This window comes from Hippopotamus amphibius, chromosome 10, assembly GCF_030028045.1.
Source record: "Hippopotamus amphibius kiboko isolate mHipAmp2 chromosome 10, mHipAmp2.hap2, whole genome shotgun sequence".
Taxonomy (NCBI): Eukaryota; Metazoa; Chordata; class Mammalia; order Artiodactyla; family Hippopotamidae; genus Hippopotamus; species Hippopotamus amphibius.
The window spans coordinates 15,928,597-15,936,706 of NC_080195.1; the positions used below are offsets into that span (position 1 = coordinate 15,928,597).

At 35.4% G+C, this 8,110-nt stretch overlaps 1 pseudogene; it reads right to left on the reverse strand.

Annotated features, from left to right (window-relative positions):
• Nucleotides 1-5,618: 5,618 nt before the first annotated feature.
• LOC130830097 (60S ribosomal protein L6-like) lies at nt 5,619-6,476 on the reverse strand (annotated as a pseudogene).
• Nucleotides 6,477-8,110: the final 1,634 nt, after the last annotated feature.

Consider the following 8,110-nt stretch of genomic DNA (forward strand, 5'->3'; position numbering starts at 1 on the left):
AGGAAGACATACAGATAGCCAACAAGCACATGAAAAGATGCTCAACATCACTAATCACCAGGTAAATGCAAATCAAAACCAGAGTGAGGAATTATCTCACACCTGTTAAAATGGCTTTTAAGGAAAAGATAAGTCATAACAAGTGTTGATGAGGTTGTGGAGAAAAGGGAAACCTCATACACTGGGATGTTTATGGGAATGTAAATGGGTGCAGCCACTATGGAAAACAGTATGGAGGGGCCTCTAAAAATTAAAGATAGAACTACCATATGATCCAGCAATTCCACTTCTGGGTATTTATCTGTAGAAAATGAAAACGCCAATTCAAAAAGTTATATGCACCCTCATATTCACTGCAGCATTGTTTATAATAGCCAAGATATGAAAACATGGAAACAACCTAAGTGTCCACTGAAAAAAATGAATGGGTAAAGAAAATGTTATATTTATATATAACATTTATATATATACAGTTGACCCTTGAACAATATGTGTTTGAATAGCATGGGTCCACTTATACACACATTTTTTCAACCAGTATATTGGAACAAATTTTTTTGAGGTTTGCAATAATTTGAAAAACTAGCAGACGAACTACATGGCTTAGAAATGTCAAAAAAAATTAAGAAAAATTTACATCATGAATTCATAAAATATAACATAGATATACATATACAAAATATGTGTTAAATGCTTATGAATTGGTAAAGCTTCTGGACAACAGTAGGCTATGATTAGTTAAGTTTTGGGTGAGACAAAAATTATATAAGAATTTTCAACAGCATGAGGGGGTCATTGCCCCAACCCATGCATTGTTCAAGGGTCAACTCGTGTGTGTGTGTGTGTGTGTGTGTGTGTGTGTGTGTGTGTGTACGTACAATGGACTTTTATTCAGCCATAAGAAAGAATAAAATCTTGCCAGTTGAGACAACATGGATGGATGGGCCCTGACGGTATTATGCTAAGTAAAATTAGTCAGTCAGAGAAAGATAAACAACAAATACTTATATGTGGAATCTGGAAAAAAAATAAAAAAAAGCTCATAGATATAGAGAACCCATTGGTGGTTGCCAAAAGGCAAGGTGTGGAGGGGTGTTGGTCAAGTGGGTGATAGGGGTCCAAAGGTACAAACTTCTAGTTATAAAATCAATAAATAATGGGGATGTAATGTAAAGCATGGTGACCACAGTTAAAAATACTGTGTTGCATATCTGAAAGTTGCTAAGAGTATCTCTTAAAAGTTATCCTCATAAGAAAATTAGTTTTGTAAAACTATGAATGATGACAAATAGACCTATTGTGTGACAGACTTATTGTGTGATAAATAGACTTATTGTGTGATCATTTTGCAATATATACAAATATTGAATCATTTTGTTTTACATCTAAAACTAATACAATGCAATATGTCAGTTATATATCATAAAAAAGCTAGCAAATAGGTGTGCTGACCTGCCACAACAACTGTTCAAGCCTCCCTGAAATAAAATTGAAATAATGCACACACACGTTTCCTAATTTTCTTCTAGTTTGTACATTTTTCTATATTGTTTCTCAAATATTTTACTATTCTGACTCAATATTTTCTCCTTCCAGAAAACTATTTATCATAGATTGCTTATATTATCCCACAGATCACTTAGGTTCTTCACTTGTTCAGTTCTTTCTTCCTCTGTGTCTCATTTTGCATAGCCTCTATTATTATCTGTTTGAGTTCACTATTTTATTTTCCTTCTGAAATACCTAATTTGGTATTAATTTAATAAAATAAATTTTTTATTTCCTATACTTTACTTTTTATCCCTGGTGGTCTCATATGATATTTTTTTCCCCACATCTCCTGCTTATATTTGCATTATGCTCATGTTTTCCTTTAAATTCCTAAAAATGTATCTTTTAAAATTCTTGTCTGATAATTTTTCATTTGATCATCTCAAGATTTGATTTTATTGACTACTTTTGAAAAAATTTAGTAGTAACTTCCTGTTTCTTTGGATGACCAAAAATCATAGCCTAATTAAGGAAACTCTCCCATTCACCATTGCAACAAAAAGAATAAAATACCTAGGAATAAACCTGCCTAAGGAGGCAAAAGATCTGTATGCAGAAAACTTTAAGACATTGATGAAAGAAATCAAAGATGACACAAACAGATGGAGGGACATACCATGTTCCTGGATTGGAAGAATCAACATCGTGAAAATGTCTGTACTACCCAAAGCAATTTACAGATTCAATGCAATCCCGATCAAATTACCAATGGCATTTTTCACAGAACTAGAGCAAGAAATCTTACGATTTGTATGGAAACGCAAAAGACCCCGAATAGCCAAAGCAATCTTGAGAAGGAAAAATGGAGTTGGTGGAATCAGGCTTCCTGACTTCAAACTATACTACAAGGCCATAGTGATCAAGACAGTATGGTACTGGCACAAAAGTAGAAAGGAAGATCAATGGAATAGAATAGAGAACTCAGAAGTAAGCCCAAACACATATGGGCACCTTATCTTTGACAAAGGAGGCACGAGTATACAATGGAAAAAAGACAGCCTCTTCAATAAGTGGTGCTGGGAAAATTGGACAGCAACATGTAAAAGAATGAAATTAGAACACTTCCTAACACCATACACAAAAATCAACTCCAAATGGATTAAAGACCTACATGTAAGGCCAGACACTATAAAACTCCTAGAGGAAAACATAGGCAGAACACTCTATGACATACATCAAAGCAACATCCTTTTTGACCCACCTCCTAGAATCAGGGAAATAAAATCAAGAATAAACGAATGGGACCTCATGAAACTTAAAAGCTTTTGCACAGCAAAAGAAACCATAAACAAGACTAAAAGGCAACCCTCAGAATGGGAAAAAATAATTGCCTATGAAACAACGGACAAAGGATTAACCTCCAAAATATACAAGCAGCTCATGAAGCTTCATACCAAAAAAGCAAATAACCCAATCCACAAATGGGCAGAAGACCTAAATAGACATTTCTCCAAAGAAGACATACAGATGGCCAACAAACACATGAAAAGATGCTCAACATCACTCATCATCAGAGAAATGCAAGTCAAAGCCACAATGAGGTATCACCTCACACCCGTCAGAATGGCCATCATCACAAAGTCTGGAAACAACAAATGTTGGAGAGGGTGTGGAGAAAAGGGAACTCTCCTGCACTGTTGGTGGGAATGTACGTTGGTACAGCCACTATGGAAAACAATTTGGAGGTTCCTTAAAAAACTACAAATAGAACTACCATATGATCCAGTCATCCCACTCCTGGGCATATACCCAAAGAAAACCATAATCCCAAAAGAAACTTGTACCATAATATTTATTGCAGCACTCTTTACAATAGCCAGGACATGGAAGCAACCTAAATGCCCATCAACAAATGAATGGATACAGAAGATGTGGCATATATATACAATGGAATATTACTCAGCTATAAAAAGGGATGAGATGGAGCTATATGTAATGAGGTGGATAGAACTACAATCTGTCATACAGAGTGAAGTAAGTCAGAAAGAGAAGGACAAATATTGTATGCTAACTCACATATACGGAATCTAAAAATGGTACTGATGAACTCAGTGACAAGAATAAGGATGCAGATACAGAGAATGGACTGGAGAACTCGAGGTATGGGAGGGGGCGGGGGGTGAAGGGGAAGCTGAGACGAAGCGAGAGAGTAGCACAGACATATATATACTAACAACTGTAAAATAGTCAGTGGGAAGTTGTTGTATAACAAAGGGAGTCCAACTCAAGGATGGAAGATGCCTTAGAGGACTGGGGCAGGGAGGGTGGCGGGGACTCAAGGCGGGGGGGAGTCAAGGAAGGGAGGGAATACGGGGATATGTGTATAAAAACAGATGATGATTGAACCTGATGTACCCTCCCCCCAAAAAAAATCATAGCCTAGATTCTAGACATTATGAAATTTCATTGTTGAATAATAAATAGTATTGTGTTTCTTTAAAGGTTTGGGTGAGTTATGAAGACAAAAACTACTTAAAGATGCTTGCTAGGTAAGTGTGTGTTTTAATCTGAGGGTGAGTTTGGAGTAGACCTCACTCTAAGGCTGGTTTAGCCCCACAGCTAAAACACGATCCATCTGCTATTTCCATTTTCCATTTAATGCCTGAGGTGTTTATCAAGGTAGCTATTCTAGCAGGTTAAAAAAAAAAGAGAGATTGATTTCCAGCCCTATGTGAGTTTTTACAATGGTTCAATTTTGGTTTCTTGGGAATTGTACTTTCTCTTGCAGTAGGTTCTTTTCAAACTTTCAAGAGTTTTATCCTATGCTTGTACAGATTGGTATTCCAGCATTCACCCAAAAACTTAAGAAAACCTTCATATGAAGAACTAGAGCTCTTTCTCTCATTTGCTTTTTTTTTTTTTGTAGTAGCCCCATACTTTTTAGCCATCTTGGACTCCTAAGCACTGATCACTGCTTCCTTCATGGGCAAGTTCTACTGCCTAGATTTAAACCTTGACATTGTCACTCAATAGATGTATAACCTGGGATGAACTATTTAACTTCTTGCCTCTGTTTCTTCATCGGTAAAGCAGGGACAAATAATAGTTCTTACTTTACAGGATTGTTGTGATGATTAAACGAGTTAATCCTTGCATATTTCTTAGAAGATATCTGGCATATTGCAAACTCTGTGGAAGATGATAACTGAAGCTTCAAAGGTGAGCAAATGCAGACACTGCTGCTGCCAACATGGAGCATAGCAGCTGGTGTGAAAAATGCTGCAATGAAAAATTCAACTGTGAAAAATGTAATAGTGGAGAAGTATAGCATGTTAGTAGCAATCACTGTAGGACAGGCTTCCTTGAAGAATTGGTATTTGAGGTGAAATTTGATATAACAAATTACTTTGATTCTCCCATTCTTTAAAACAGTACATTACAAACCACTTTGTTTTTTAGTTCTGTAGTGGATATCAGTGGGTTACTCCCTGTAGTTTGAGAATTAGATGCAGTTTACTAAAGTATAGACTAGTTCTTCTTGAAATGTTGTGTATTTCTTCAGCACATTTCAATTGCATGGAGGGCAAAATATCTACGTTCAAAAGGTAGTCCGTGCTTCTCTTTTTTTCTCTAAAAAAAATCAATCTGGCAGCTAAATTTTCTATTTTCAATCCTATTGACATTTACTTTACTATAGGTAGTTTTAAAAACCTCTAGTAAGACAATTTAATATTTTTCTTCCAAAATAAAGGATAGCTTTACACTCTGGTGGTTTACAATATGATCATTCTGTGAATCTTTATAAAAGCCTATATGCACTTCCTTGGACTTTGCAAAATATTAATAATTGTTGGTGCTTGTTCCTGATGACAATATAAACATTGAATTGGTGATGATTCAGGGCAAATTTATTCACTGTCTCCATTTCCTAGATGTTTGACCAAGTAGGTAAAGAACTGCCTTTGGGAAGGAATTAAGAAAATATGGGAAGCATATTACTATTCACTTTGGAGCTCAAAAAGGATGAAAGATAAAAATATCTTGGACTTTTAGAAGAGTGAGTAAAAAAAATATATAACATGAATATCTTTTCTTTCTTTTTTTTTTAAATGGACCAAATTATTTAATTAGGTTCTTTGTAAGAAGTTTAGAACACTACTTTGTGAGGATAAATTCCATTGGTGAGAGCAAACACAGAGCGGAGGTAGCCCTGGAGCTGAGGACCAGCTTTGATTCTTCGCAGAATTTATGAGTCCACAGCTCTCTGATCAACCTTGCACGGCTCTGTAATTTTGTATTTCTCTCTTTCTGTGCCGAAGATTTCACCTTCCCAGTGCCTGGGCTTATGCAGCTTCTTCTTCTTGAACTAAGCATCAGTAAGATCTTTTGGGATTTTTGCACCATTGATATCCATTTTGGTGGAGGTGGCAATGACAAATTTCTGGTGTGTTCTACGCAGAGGAACTCGATTGAGGGACAGAGGCCCAGTCACAAGCAGCAAGCCACTGCTCTGCTGCTTCAGGAAAATGACCCTCTTGCCTCTGTGGCGCCCAGTGAGGATGATCAGAAAGGTCCCAGGGGTGATGCTGACACGCAGTTTTCTCATGTGCTTACTGAAGGGCTTTTTGCCATGAGTAAACAGCTTTCGCGACACATCTTCAGTAGGATAATACCTAGTCATTTTGCGAAGTTTAACTACCCAGGTACCATCAACAGGTTTTGTGACAGCAGCAAGAACCTTCACCTTCTTTTTCTTTTCAACCTTGAATTTCGCTGCTGAGTATTTCCTCTTGTACAAGGCCTTTCTGGAATACATAGCTGACCGGGAATATCTGCCAATTCCTCTGACCAAGACAGGGTTTCGGCTGAAGTGGAGCTTCCCTTTCTTAACCTGCTTTACCTTTTTAACCTTACCACCAGCATCAGCCTCCTTGGATTCAGGTTTTTTCTCCTTAGCATCTGTTCTCAGCCTTTTCACCTGCCATCTTGCAAGATGGGAAAGAGAAACATGAATTTCTTTAAAAAAGTTTTATGTAACTTTTACAGTGATTTTTATTTGCTATATTAGGTCCTAAGTAAATGCCTTTTGAGTTCCCTAATAAGTGGTACCCAGATAAGTTTTTTTTTTAATGTGTACAGAATCACTGAGAGAATAAAAGCTTTAAAACTCTGCTGTCTTCAAGGAGACATATTTTTTCTGTAGGTTGATATGCTTTCCTTTCCACCAAAATTTTCACAGCCCATCAAATGTCTAAACCATCCTTATTAGTGATCAAAGGGCTTCACTTGTTTTATATTAAAATAGATATGATTTTATTATTTTTATAAATGAATTAATAACATTGCTTCTATTTTATTTCTATATAATTTTATATGATTGATATGTAAGAAAAAGAGTGACATGACCTTTCCTCCTTCCTCGTATGTAACCACTAACTTGAGGTTGTTTGTTCATCTTCCCTATGAATATTTATTTTTTAAATTTGTATGTTTGTATCCATAAACAATGTAGAAAGGTTTTCCCCTACTCAACTTTTATATAACTATCATACTATATGTGGCAATATTCAACCTGATATTTTTGAACCACAATTTACCCTTTCTCCTGTTACATACGTTAAATTACTTTTAATTTTCACCAATATGAAGAATGTTACAATAAATATTACTCTGGAAATATTTAGAGTTCCTCCAAAAAATAAATCTGGAAGTATAATTGTTGGATAACTACAGGGTTATATATTACGAACATCTCCACTTTGCTAAGGATCACGATACTGCTCACCAAAAGTTTCATTCTCATTTATACTCTCACCAACAGTTTGGAATTTTCTTTCTCCATATTCTTGCCACGATTTGTTGGCAAATGATGTTGGGTATGAAGTAAAATGTCACTTCAGATTTTTGTTTCTGTAGATTTTCTATCTGGATATTATTAGTTGCTATTTGTAAAAGTTGCAAATAGCTTCAGCTGAGGAATGTCCTTGCTTAGTATGGTAGCCTCTTTTCTTTTAATAGTAAAAACATTAACTTTTAAATTTTACTCATGATTTTTAGTTTCTGTATTTTTTTTAAAATATACAATTCTACCAAGATCACAAAGATATTATCCCATAATTTTTTCCAGAATTTTTGTAAAGTCACATATCACATTTGGGTGTTCAATCCTTATCTTGGTTTGACTTTTAGAGTACAATAAATATCTGGTTTTACTTCACTTTTCTCTGCATAACTAAATATGTTCAGGTAATTCCTTCCTCAATATTCAATGACATCTCTACTGTATTTCCTTAAATGCTCTTTCTGTTCCATTGGTCATTTGCTTATTCTTATGCTAATACCTCCCTAAGACAATATAACCACATGTTACAGTCTTAACCTCAAAGTAGGAAAATAAATCTATTAATTCAAACTCTCCTTAATTATGTTTTATTTTATAGCCTCAATACATTTCATTTTAAAATCAACTTGGGGTGTGTGTGTTTGTGTGTGTATAATCTGATATTACATTGGTAGGACTTATAATATTTACAATCTTAGTCCATATGTTCTTTAATGTGGTATATCTGTACCATTATTCAGGTCTTAGTCATTGCCCTTAAGTACGCTTTGGAAGCTT